Source organism: Calonectris borealis, chromosome 2, assembly GCF_964195595.1.
Source record: "Calonectris borealis chromosome 2, bCalBor7.hap1.2, whole genome shotgun sequence".
In the NCBI taxonomy this organism is placed as follows: domain Eukaryota; kingdom Metazoa; phylum Chordata; class Aves; order Procellariiformes; family Procellariidae; genus Calonectris; species Calonectris borealis.
Window position 1 is genome coordinate 131,154,364 of NC_134313.1, and position 13,976 is coordinate 131,168,339.

The following is a 13,976-nucleotide window of genomic DNA, read 5'->3' on the forward strand; positions in this document are numbered from 1 at the left end:
CCCCCCTCACCCCCGCCTTGCGTGACTGGTAACTACACTTTGCGTACGCTTTATGTAAATAAAAGCGCCCCGGGCTTCCTCAGAGGGTGAAAGGCCCCGAGCAAACGGAAAACCTCCTCATCTCGAAACATCCCAGCGCCCTATTGCTGTTGCCCGCCGGGGCTCGCCAGGAGCAGGCGGCAGCCGAGCTACGCCACAGCCCGCCACGAGGGAAGCCCCGTCCCCGCCCTTCCCCTTCCTTTCCCCCTCCGCCGCCTCGAGGAGGCCGCGACCAGCCGACTCGCCGGGCGCCCCCAGCCCCGCGCCCGCCCCGCGGCGGCGGCAGCAGGCGCAGAGAGCAGGCGCAGCGCCGCGGGCTGTGTGGGCGGCCGCGGCTTCACGGCGCAGCCGGCGCCTGCGCGGAGGGAGCGGGGAGGAGGGGGTGGGGGGCGGCGCCATCACGCGTCCCCGCGTGCGGGTAGGGAGCCCTTCCCCTTCCCTTCCCTTCCCCGGGCCTCCCCCACCGCCTCCCCCTGCCCCGCGTCCCTCGCAGGGCGCCGGGCCGGCGCGGGGGTCTGTGTGCCGCGCAGGGAGGGAGGGAAGGAAGGAGGGAGGCGGGGAGGGAGGGAGGGGGGGGGAGAGAGAGAGAGAGAGAGAGAGAGGCTGAGCCAGATCTTCATGCCACTGCAGGCAGCAGCAGCAGCAGGTAAAACCAGCCCCAGAGCATCTGCTCCCCTTAACCCGCTTGCCCCCCTCCCCGCCGGCCGCCCTGCAGTCATAGTGCACTGCCCCCCGCCCCGGCCCCCGCCGAGGCCTTTCCCCGGCGGCGGCGCCTGGTCCCGCCGCCCCCGGCCGTCAGTGGGCAGCAGCGGGGCCGGCAGGGGCGGTGAGGCCTGCGCGCACCGGGCCGCCGCCGCCGCTCCTCGGCCTCCTCACGCTGCTTCCCGCGGGACTGCCCGCCGGAGCGGGCGGCGGCCCGGTGCTCGGCCCGGGGCGTGCTGAGGGCAGGTGCTCCCCGGCGGGGATCTCTGGAGCCAGAGCCTCGTTTCTGGGAGGTGAAAACAGGGAGGGAGGAGGAGGCAGATTTGTCACAAGGTTTCCCCCCTCTGGATTTTTTTTTTAATTGTCGGTGGTGGTGATTCTGGTGGCTGAAGAGGGAAGTTAAGGTCTACGTGATTTTTTTTTCCTCCAGGCCTTGAAAAAGAGTTTTTAGAAGAAGCTCGGTTTCCCTCTACTTTTCCTGCCCCAGAGCCTCTCTTCCTCCCTCTTCTCACCTATCTGACTCAGTCTGTGCTAGCTGTCCAGTTTATTGCCATCAGTGGTAGATGCTTAACTGTCACACTTGTTTTTCTTTAGGATACAGTAGTTCAAGTGGTACAGAAGTCTGGATTTCAGTGCGGGGGCTGCAATTAGCACATTTTAGCTGTTGGAGAGTTTTATACTCCTAGATTGCTGTACCGTACCCATCAGTAATTTAGTTCAGCTACATATCCTATGGTATTATGCATCCTGGAGGCTTTATGGTCTGCTTTTAAGAAATAGTTTTTCCATTGTATTGACATAACATTGCTTTAGTGGTATATACGCTTTCGAATACCTAACAAACAACGGAATTGTTAGTTAATATGTGAAAGAATTCATTCAAAATGTACTGGGATGGGACTCGGGAGACCAGAATACTCTTCTAGTTCTGCCACTCAGCTCTGCTGCATCCATGCATCACTTTACTCTCCTGCTTGCCTTCCCTTACAAAGTACTCTGAAACTTGGTTAAAAAGCACCACATAAGAGAAGTATTTCTTTTCAGACCAATGAATCTTCATTAAAGTTGTTATTTGTCAGTTCTGTTACTTGTCACACACTAATTCAGCTATTTACTGATAATACCTCCATGAAAACTAAAGCTTCAAAAATGTATTCCAAATAAATGTGGGCTGATTGTTGGTATTGAAAATATTTTTAAAAATTTGAGGGTCATGAAACATTCAGTTAAATTAATCCTAGAACCCACCTCTCTCTGATTCATCATCCACTGTTACGTTTGCATCTCGCAGGTTGAAATACCGTAAGATCTAAAACTGGTCAATAGGAAAAATACATTGTGAACGATAATGATTTTTGAAACCAGGCCTTTTTTTTTGTAAATGTAATAATTGAGTTAACATAATTGTAAATTACTAGTTGTCCAACTTCAATTTTACTGACACACATGACCCATGTACAGCCTAAATGCTGTTACCCTAAAAGTCATATGTATATATATAATAGTAGCGATTATATAATTGTTACAATTAAGGTTGTGCAGTACATTCAGACTATCAGGTAAACAGAATTAGACACAGCCTACTCCAAAGAAATTGTTGAGTTTTTAAACTTGTATATTTTCTTACTTGAAATTGGTAACTGCTGCTGAGCCAACAACATGAGCTTACGCTTGTATGAACTGTGAACCTACATAATGAACTTCAGTTCATAACAAAGTATGAGAGCATGAGCAATTACTATTTTTACATATAAGTGCATACTGGGAAGAAGGTGCATTTTTTTCCCCCTCTAGATTTTATGATGACTTCATAATTTAGATACTACATGTGGTAGTATCCTATGAAAACTGAACATTTCAGAAGATATTAGTGGCATCCTTTTGTTAGTGAGATGAAGACAAGAGTCTGTTCTTCAGCTTTGTGGATGGGAAGGCAACTAAATAAGGCTTGTACTGGTAGCTTTGTTTAACGATTAAGCAAGCTGATGAAATTCTTGCATGTTTCACTTCATTTCACTACCTCGGAAATCTAAGGAAGCCACAAACTTGATTTTTTACAAATAGTTTTCACTTTCTGCTGCAATATTAGCAAAGCCCACTTGTCTCACAGAAATTGTTCAGAGTTCTCCTTAAAATACTGTGCCACCTGCGAGAGTGTGGCACTTGCCTTTGAGAAATGTAAATGAAAACATTCCTCTGACATATTTCCTTCTTTGCATTACAATGTTGGCTTTACTCAAACGTTCTTTTCTCTTTTGGTTGCACTTGCATCTTTTGGACTTGGGTACCTCGTATTAATGTGCAAGAAAATGTGATTTGGTGGAAGTGTGTTATACATTCTCTGCCTGCCTGTGATTTATGCTAACGTAGAGATCATCTTTGCTGTCTCTGCGTTGTTGTTGCTATTATAACTTCATTTTTCACTGGGGAAGGGCTGTGCAAAGAACTGTTTTACACTTTGCCCTGAAAGGAATTCTGTTGACGAAGTCTTAGAAAGTTTACTTTGTGCTCCATCCTTAGGAGTTTTATCTGAAATTGTTAGGTATGCTGCTGTAATTGACAACAGCTGTTGCTGAGAATTGTGGAGGATAGACAGTTTCTAAGATAATCAGTTCCTAGTCCATTTGAGGCTTTGTTGATTAGGACGTGTAAGAGCATTTTGGATCAGGAGCCAGTGATGTCTGTAGAGTGCAAATGTGATGTGTTATGTAAACTGTTTGACGTAGACTCTACACTGCTCTGTAGTAAATAAAGCTATAAGTTTTGTGTGGTTTTTCTTCTAGCCCAATAAAGTGCCCGAAGCGATTCAGTCTGTAGCCTGTAAAAACCCAGATCTTTGGCTGAGTTGTGCTCTCAGGAAGAGGGCTGTTAGACATGATAGAAGGAGTTGCTTGTGTTTGGTTTTAGTGAGGCTTTTACATTAGTCAGGCTTAAACTCTCTATTTTTGATCTCCAAAAGAAGGGGCATAGCTGTTACCATTTCCAGTTTTTAGGAAGGTTGCTACTGTGGTCTGTGTTTTGCTTAAGTATGTTTTTATTAGTTATCCAAATGTCAATTTTTTTTCTGATATCACAGCTCCTGTGATCAAATACTTTTAAAAAAGGACTTGAAAATGATGCAGAGTTTGAGGTCCCTGTCATATTGGATAACATTATAATCTGATAATTCATATTCTTTTTATTGATGTTGAATAGAAAAAAGCATGATTACTCTGAATCTTATGGGAATCTGTGTGTGACAGTCTTTGAGGAGAAATGGTTGACCATATTTATACTCTGAGATTTGGGATAAGAAGCAAGAGCCAAGCTGGAGCAGTTAGTCAAACTGCATCCAGACCTTGGAGATGAACATTCAATGGTTAACATATTTTGGATAAAGATTGATGAATTACCAAACAAAATGGAAATGGGTGTTTTGCCTCAGTTAATGGTTAGATGTAGATTTCCCAAAAGCACTGAGTCATAACATGACCTGAAGTCTGGTTGGAAATCGTTTGAAAATAGTAGGAAGAATCACGTGTCACTGATGTTGAACTGTATGCAGCAGAAAAGAGACAATATCATGGTATCCTGTTTTCTATTTAAAAAAACCTCAACATTTTCCTTCTGTACTATTTAAGTTGAGGGGCTTTTTGTTCTGTTAATGGGCTGGCAAATTGTTATTTTAGGTTTATTAAAGAACGTTATTACCATAGTACTAATTAATCTAGTTGTGTGTGTGTGAAAAGTTAATGTGCTTGCTTAAGTTGACTTGCATTTAGTACTGCATCACGTAGTGGTGCATTAAAGTGGGGATCAATTCTATCTTAATACATGAACATTTCACCTTAAATGTATTACAGCATCAGTTTTTGTCTCAATGTTGTTTTTTTTTTTCTTCTAAACTTCTAGTTGGCTAAGTTTTTTTTTTTTAAACAGTGTATCAAGATACTGAGAATCTACCATTTACTTCTCTGGATGACTTGTTTCAGTGATTCATCTTTTCCACTATTTAAAAATAAGGCATGCAATTATTGTTTGAATACATTTGGATGCATCTGTCTTTCACTGGTTCTTGTTATCTCGTCTGAATTCTCTATCATATCAGACTGCCTTAAAACTTGATTTGGCCCTTTGATTTGACACTAAGTTTTCACTCCTCTGCATGGTGGCAGTCCCTAGCAGATTTTAAAATACATAGTTTTAAAAGAGCATCAACAGATCATAGATTTGCTGGACTGACTACTCTAGGACTCTTGGATAAGTTTAATAAGTATGGTGATTTAAAATGTTTGTCTCACCATGTTTTTAAACAGATATTCCAGATCAAATGTTAAACAAATGAGTTGGAAAGAAAATCAATATAATGTGATACAATTATACCATTTTGAATCTTTCCAACTATAGAATGAAAGTATTTATTGACTATTTTTGATCTTTCCTTATGATTTTTAACATTTGTGCCTCTTCTGTCTAGTCATGGGCCTCTGCTATTGTTGAGGTGATGTTTGTTACTAACACTCTTGGCTGTGTCATATGTGGATGTTTTGCGTCTCTCAGTTTCTACGCTCTGTAACTTTAATTTATGTTGATGGTGATCCAGCCCCCCCTTTTCTACATTGTTGATCCTGCTTTTTTTTTTTCTTACACTTACTTCTTTTTTCAAAAACATCAGGTTTTGAACAACTAGGGTGAACTGTAGCCAAAATTGTCCTCTTTGTTACCTGTAGAATTGCCTGACCATAGATAAAAGCCCTCTTAAGGAAGTTTCCATTTTCATGTTTTTCTGTCTAAGATTTTTCTTCCCAATGAATTTTGTTCATAAGTCTTTTCAGCTTCAGAAATTTTGAAACCTCAGGAATATAAGCGTGTAAACATATGATGTTTACACAGATGTCAGTAATCTCTATCTGGCTGTGTAATCTCATCATGATCAGTAATTTTTAGACTATCCCCCATTTCTAGTCCAGTGACTTACTCATTTTAGCTGTTACAATGGGATATATGATAATTTTTCTGTGTTGGTTATGGTGAATGCTGTTAGAAAACTGTTGCTAATAATTTTTAAAAACTGGTGTTTTTACTGTTGGCTGGTTAAGATCCTGAGATACTGGGGTTCATTATTAAAAAGACTTCAGTTTGACTTTTTTTTTCAGCACATTACAAATACAGGCCTGTTATCTAGTTTGAGCCGATGGTCTGTAACAGACCTCTGCTGGCATCACCTTCTGAGTGAGCTGTTTTATTTAACCCTTAGACCTACATATAGTCAGTATATCTTTGGTTCTGAACTATCAGGTAATGAATAGCTGAACGATGTTTCTTGAAACCTGGATTGTGCCTGCTTGATAATAAGTGGTATTTTTATTTAATCTCTAGCTTTTACACAAATGGACTTTTGGCCTTTTCTCTTTCTTGTTGGGAAGAAGTATAGCTGTGTGATGTGTATTGAGAATAGACTTGAATTTTGAGAAGGTGTGGAACTTGTTGAAAGTTTTAGAATTGTAGAAGTGCATTTTTAGCATTTAGACTTCACTCTGACATTAGCGCAAGAATTGTACCTGGCATCAGATGAGTTGTCATCCAGGACATTGTTTTGTCATTTACAGTGGCCAACAGCAGGTGTTTTAAAGGAAGTTACAAAAAAAATTCCAAATTGTGGAATAATCTCCATACTGTGGAGCTCCTCAAATTCTTGTCAGTTTATAACAGTTTACGGTGCTGATCCTGAGTGTTCTTCCCCATAGTATTTTTCTTGTTCATATGTAATTTTATGTAGGTGAGTGTTTTCATTATCCATGGAAATATGTAATCTTTTCACAAATTTTACTGTATTTTATTGTATTTATAATCTACCTTCCCACTGTCATGCTCAGCACTCTCTTCTGAATTGTTAAGAGTAGCTTAAAGCTCAGTAGTTACTTGAGCAATGCTAATGATTATTTCTTGTCTGCTGTGTTTTAGATGCGTCCACAACAAATTTGATTTGCCAATATGCCGCCCATCTACTTTTTTTTTTTAACGTCATTAATGTTTGCATAATATTGATGAATATGATTGTATACTGGGTCCCGAAATTTTCCATTAGCTCTGATGGATGTGACCAGTGGCTCCTGCCTCCTGTATGATGTGGATATACACAGTCTTTCCTCCAGCTTTTTTTTTTTTTCTTCTTCTGCCATTGTTCACAGCAAGGCAACATCTATATCTGGATGAAGATCTGCCTATATTTTACTGATTGAAGCTTGACGTGTTGCAGAGTTGAAAACCGTTGATGTATTTTCTGATGTTCCCCAACAGATTCTCTTTCAAAATTAAGATTATTTTCTTAAACCGCGATTAGTTTTTTTATTATCTCTGCTTTAAAAGGGTTTGTCAGTGTTCCCACTGACCTTTCAGATGTAAGTTTGACCTCTTTTAAAAGTAGAGACTTTTAAGCCTGTAATGGTATGTTTCATGTTTATTTCGTAATCATTCTCATATCAGCATGCTTGCTGCGCTGTAAAGCTGAATAAGAGGACCAGTGTCAAGGTTGTACTTTGATTTCTTGTACCTTCTTGACTGAACTTTATCTGGAGTATTCATGATTAACATTTAGTAGTTTTGTAGAACCTTTCATCTATAAATGAAAATAGCATTAATCATTTTCAGTGAGAAGGAAGTGACTTATTCAAGGCCAAACAACTACAAAAATCACACCATTTAAATGAGTTTGTTAAATGGGACAAATGAAAAGTAATTTGAACAGAGTAGATGTAAGGAGAATAGTACTAATGCTTATGGGACAAATACAAGTAAATATTTAGTATACTTCTCTTAGCGTAAATCTGCTAGGTTATTTGATAATTGTGCTGGGGACGATAATGGGGTTATTAATTTCTTTAATGAGAAGAGTGGCTCTCAGCTGATATTCATGCTTGTTTTGCATGTCCTGCTTCCTGTTAAACTTGTATGTACTTTCAGAATGGTGGCTTGAACACCTGCAGCATATACAGCCTATTATTTCTATTGGAACCACATATTTAAAAAAATATGTGGGAGCCTTGCTTGTCTTTCACTTATTCATGAGTCAATAGCATAGTGTTTCCTCCTTTAGGCCTGATTCATTTTTAATTTACATCATTTACAAGTGTGCCTGTGGTGCTGATAAATATACACAGTTTGGGGAAAAGTTAATAAATTCAAATAACTGGGCAATTCTTTTATATATATGTGTGTATCTTTTTGTAGACTGAAAGCTAAACCTGGTGCTGCTTGTGACAATTCCTTTTAAGGTTTGTTATACCCCATAATCTTTATGCACAAGTCAAGGCTAACAGGCCAGAAATTTCACCTCCTTTGGTTTTCATTGTAGATTCACGTTTATACATAAAGCTTATACTGTTTGTGCCCTAGCAGTTTTACTGCTTCATGAAAATACGTAGCAGATAATATTGAAAAGTTTCTTTTCTTTTGAAGTATGCAGAACTCTGGACTCTTGTAAATTTAATTTTTGTGACTGGACGAGAGAGTAGAGGAAAGCGCAACAAGCAGAAGTTTCTGACTTTCTGTAATCAGAGGAAACTCGTGTCTCAAACAGTGGAAAGGTTTCTTCTGAACACATCAGTGGTATATGTTCATTGTGCACAAAAACCATTTAAAGCGTTCAATGAAAAGTCAGGGTCTTGAAAACTAAAGAAAAAGGAACAAAAAAGCTAGCATTTTAGGTTGATGAAGTGTGTGCGTTACAGTTAGGACTTGTTGACTTTTTTTTCAAATGCACTTTTCAAAGAAGGCAGCCAGTTAGAAGAAATGAGAACGTTTTATGAATGAAGGTAAACTTCACCTTTTTATTTGTGAATTTACTTCACAATTTTCTGGGGAGGTATTTACGTCAGTGTGAAATGCCCTTTGAAATTTTATGTTTTATTTATTTAAAGTAATACTTCGTGTATTACTTCAGATAAGTTCATTTTGGGCAGTTCTCGTTTCAAATTAAAAATTTGTGCCTATATAGCATTTCTGAAAAATACTGTATGGCAGTATTTTACACTTGGAACTTTAGTGTCCCTTTTTCACAAGGTTCCCTTCTGTAGTTAGGGTGGGTTTCACCTAGTAGAAAGCTCTTTGGTTTTTGGATTTGTGCAGTGGTCCCAACTCTTATTTATTATACTGCCCATGAGTCTTGATCTGAAGATTGCTTGATTCAAATGCAAGATGGCAGTTGAGGCTCGACTGCAAGTCAGGGAGTTGGAAAGAGGTTTAAAGGATAGATGGAATATGTGTAGGGCAGTATGTACATTCTCCATTTCCAGCTGATTACTAGCTGCTTGTGACCCCTTTCATACTACAAATTTTTCAGAACTGTATATGGACCCGAGCACTTTGCTGGTCGCTTTTGTTTCCCACCTTTGATAAGTGAAGTTTTTTGTAGATTTGTCACACCTTCAAGATAAAATGTCAAACTTCAGTTTGCAGAGGTGGAAAAGCTGCGCAGTCTTTTGTCTCTTGTGACTTATGTCTTGAGCCTTAAGTACGTTCTTAGGGTGAAGTGAGAGGAATTCTGTACCTGAGAAGAAATGAAAACATATATTGGACAGATACAAGTTAATAGTAATTTTTAATAACCATATCTGATGATGATGTCAGACATATACTTGGTGCAGTCATGCTACCTTTACCCACAAATGCAGAATCCACTTATTGCAAGGTTCAGTCCTTATGAAACTGAGTGGAGAGGAGCAAAGGACAGGAGCAGCTGCTATCACTGGACATAGCTCCACTTTGACGTTGTGCACGACTGGGATGGATTGAGGTACACATACAGAATGAACAAGCGGCACTATCAGCTGTTGCAAATCCAGCTGAGGTGCTGTGTTACTTTAGTAGCACTCTGGTGCACTCTACAGCCTCAGTGATTGGAGAGAGTCCTAGTTTGTTTTTAGTATTTACACGTTTTTGTTCTGGTCTTCAGGGATTTTAGATAAACTGTCGAAGTTCTTGTATATTAGAAGAAAAAGATGTAGTTCTACCTGTAAGTCAGTATTCAAAACTGACATATGCCAGGAATTAGAGCATGCTGTTGCTGTTTCATAGCTGTTGGGTGAGACTAGATTTTTACATTAATTTACAGTAATAGAGTATGATCAGTCATGGTTATAATTTCTACTGTGAGTAATTTTATCTGAGAAGAGGGCAAATGTGGGCTGAGTGAACATCATTTTACTCCTTGTAACAGCTTACCCAGATTGGGATAAAAGTATGTTGATAGACTTATGCTATAATTTTTGTAGGTTGACTGGAGTGCTTCATTTTCTAGAGCTGCTGTTATTTATCATTTAGTCCATGAGTGTGTTAGACACCTCCTAATACAGATATAGTCAGTCTTTTGCCAGTGTTTCAAGGTAGCTTTCAGTAAGACTCAGGGTAATCTCTCATTTTCTGTTATGCTCAGAAGCTTCAGACTCGCACCATCCCCTTCCAGAAGTAATGGATCAATCTAGCTCAAGCCATACGAGCTTGAGAAAGCAGAATGGCCGGATAGGAATTGGGTAACTAGGGCTTAAACCAGTGGATTTAAGAGGAAAACCTTCAATGTAAAGCTTATTAACAGGCATTGAATAGCCTTTTCTTTTTTCTTTCTTTTTTTTTTTTTTTTTTATAAACATTGAGCATTTCTTTTCGATCCCTCTTACCTGTTTCTCTGCAGTCTTGCTCTGCCCTAATGCTTTCAGCCCTGGACTTTCCTGAGCATGAAAGAACCCAGCATATTTCCAAGATTCCACCTTCTGAAAAAATGGAATAAATCAAACCCAACAAAACAGAACGTGTGTCTTGAACCGTTGCTGGCCATTTTTTTGTTGTTGCTTGGGTTTTTTTAAATTTTTTCTTTGCCTGATTTTTGTGCATGTCAAGCTCCTCTGCTTCTGTGTTTTCAAGCTGTGAGTAGGTCCAGCTGCCACAGAAATAATTGTAAGGTAATGTTGTAGGTTAACCACAATAGGCAGCTAAGCACCACATAACTGCTCACTAGAAAAAAAATGTGGGCAAGAAGGAACAAATACACTACCCATAAAGATACAGTTTAGATATTGAAGCAGATTGTATTGGCTAACTGCATTTGTGGGAGTAGTGGAAGACATAGACTTTTACGAGGGTTTTTACTAAGGTTGTCTTCAATTATTGTAAAGTAGTATGCAATGATAAAGTTGCAAACAAAAAGAATAATGTAAAATTGCTGATGAGAGGCTTGATCATTAAAGATGACTGTCTTTACAATTATTGAAGACTTTGGCAACCAGTGAGATGAGCATTTTAGAGGTTGCGCACTGCATGGATTGATTGGCAGGTGAGTTGGATCGCATGCGTAAGGGGAAAATGAGAATTTGAGATGTATAGGCAGGTTGACTCTTACATGTATAGGTCTTATTAAAAACAACAAGAACAACAACAAAGTTTCAGATGAGATCTGAATATATTGGAAGATGAAGAGGAGCTGATGAAGATCACCTCCTTATTTTGAACCTGAGTGGTGAAAATGGTAACAAAGATGAATTTGATACTGAGAGAGAAAAAGTAGTCGAGGATAACTCATTTTTCTCAAATATTCCGTTTGCTTTAGAAAGAAAGATATCTGTAGTAGCACATTACATTAAGCTGACACTCCTTCCGATGTGCTTGGTATGCTCTCTGTACTTTCTCCTCTAAAAAAACCCCTTAAGTTGCCAGCAAGTCTCTAGGTTGCTATTATTGTATTTCAGCTAATGTTTCTTACTCACTCTGAACAGACAACTTCTAAAATTGTTATTCAGGTTAACTTCAGAGTAAGTGAAGGTTGAGTAGCAGTTGCATTTTTTCAACGTGAGAAAATTTATCTTTCAAAGTCCTAAGTTACAGTTTGCAGTGATTTCATCATTGAAAAGTATCCTGAACTGACAACGATAAATTAACTGACATTTCACTTGAGAGTAATTCCTGTCTACAGTTAAGAATTTTGCTTGGTGAAATGTTGTGACCATGCCAATTTTATTCTTGTTCATTTTTCTTAGTTTTGAAGGAACTGAAACAAGTGTCAATTCCAGAATTCTGTTGTAGCAGCTAGTAATGGGTTTGTCATGATTCATTGCTATGTCTGTTTATAGCATCCACTGGATACTATGGCTTTCCATGTAGTCCCTTCTGATATGCTAACCTCTTCCCTGTAACTTGAGATACATTTCTGTACTTTCACTATCTTTACAGAATGTTTCAAGTACTTTTAATTCCGTTTGACATTTGCCTTTTCTGAGGCTGAAGGTATGTTTTACTGTCAGTTCCTCTCAAACAAAGTCTCTGCCACCATTATGATATATTGACTTGAAGACACAGGTAAAGGATCACAGACAGTGAAATGAAATTGAAATGCAAGCAGACTTTCTAATTGCATGTACATGTAAACAAATGAAAAATCGTTTAACTGACATCTGTCATCTTGCATAGGTGAAAGACAGAGGGAGAAGCTCTCCCTTCCACACCGGACATTTGTTTTGGTACCTTCCTCTCAGAGCTCTAGCCCTGCCATCCAGCCTCTTTAGTGTTTCTGAAGTGGACTGTCTTAGAGCCAGAGCTCAAAGTTCAACACCCTGCTGTAAGCTCTGTCATCTATGACAGTTGGTCACGGATCATCTGTCTGCACCGGACGTTGCTGGGCATTCCTGCATCCATGGGCATGTATAAGTTACAATAGTTCTCGAAAGACTAGTTATTTTATTAATATTATGATGAAAGAAAAAAAAAACAACCAAATAAAACCCCAAACTCCCTGTGTCCTCAGCCGACCTGGTCCCTCAAGGAGAATTTCTTTGTGACCTCTCTAATAGAAAAGATCTGACATCGAATCTGGAATAACTGCACCTTGATGATGGAATGGCAAGAGATCTATCTGCTCTAGGTCTAGAGGGAATGACAGTGATGAAGTGAGATTAAAGCTGGACTTTTGTTTCCCTCTGCCCATTTAAACCTTCATTTGAAATGCCCTTCTGCAGAAATATGGTGAGGAGTAGCTGGTAACTATGAGGGGCAGCTCAGTGTCTGCCCTCTTGTACGCATTGTCAAATCCTGCCAAGTGACATTTGGCAGGGAATGTAAAAGGAAATGTTTGTCACCAAAAATAAGCAAATAAAAACCAATGCTGTACTGGATGTGAAGGGCTACATCTGAATTTAGTCCCAGCTTGTTGACTGGGCACAATGGAAGTCTTAGATAATGAGCTCTACACGGCTTAGAACAATCACCTTCATTTTGTTTGGCTGGATGTCCCCTGATCATGTTCTGCCCAAAGCTGAATTCTATTTTTGCTTTGATTTTTCTCTTCATACATTTGATCCTCACACTTTTTAATGTTCAGTAAGGCTTGTATAAGGCCAATTGATAATGTATTACTGACTAAGAAAAACTCTTCTCATTCATTAATTGAAATACTCGTACATGATGTCATGCATCTTTGACCATTCAGCTGTGGTGGATCTTGACGTATATGCCTATCCTGGTTATGGCAGTTCATGAAATGTGTTTCCAAGTAGCACCTGTTCTCTTAATTCTCTAATGAATTAAAAGAAAAAATGAGTTGCGTTTTGTTTTGTGTTTTTTGCTTGGTTGTTTTTTTATTTATTTACATCTCTTTCATAAAGCCTTAGTAGGTACTGGGAGGTTCTCAGTATTTAGTCAGTGTAAAAGGTGCTGTGTATACATATAAGCATTTTAGAATTCTAAATTGGATACATAAACCTTATATATATGCATAGTATTATAGGCAAATTATCTCTTTGCTTTCAATGAATCTTGATCCTAAGAAGGTGTCTGGAGCAGTCTGGCCAGAAAACAGCTGCCGTTCCTAGAACAGCATTGAAATGTGCATACATGGGGAAAAAAGCGGAGGAAAAACTGTTCGGTGATAGCTCACCACATGGGCTTTCTTTCCCACACTGTTAGTGCTGCTTTAGTCCATCAAATTTCCTATAGTCCTACAGGTGGACGGTATTTACTAAACTAAAGTCTACTTGTTAGGTGTTGCTACCCTCAGTGACTGGTTTGTGGATGAAGACAATGTTATGGCAGCTGGTCTTGTATTACAGCTAGTGAAATGGTTCATTCTTAGACTTGGACAGTGAGAGCACAACAAAGTTTTGAAATACGCAGAAGTGAAAGTAAATTAGACTTGCATTAATTAAGAACTTTTACTTTGTATCTTAGTTTTAGTTCTACAGCTCACTGACTTGATCAGGTATACAGTCAGTAAA

General features: G+C 39.5%; 1 protein-coding gene across 2 annotated transcripts in view; it reads left to right on the top strand.

Annotated features, from left to right (window-relative positions):
- The first annotated feature begins 411 nt into the window (after positions 1 to 411).
- TBC1D5 (TBC1 domain family member 5) overlaps positions 412 to 13,976 on the top strand; it is a 324,891-nt gene continuing 311,326 nt past the window's right edge. The window contains exon 1 of one of the 2 annotated variants that reach the window (XM_075143446.1): positions 412 to 685. The gene's annotated coding sequence lies outside the window, so the exon portion shown is untranslated. The remainder of the gene's footprint in view (positions 686 to 13,976) is intronic. The other variant, XM_075143445.1, reaches the window with a different exon arrangement.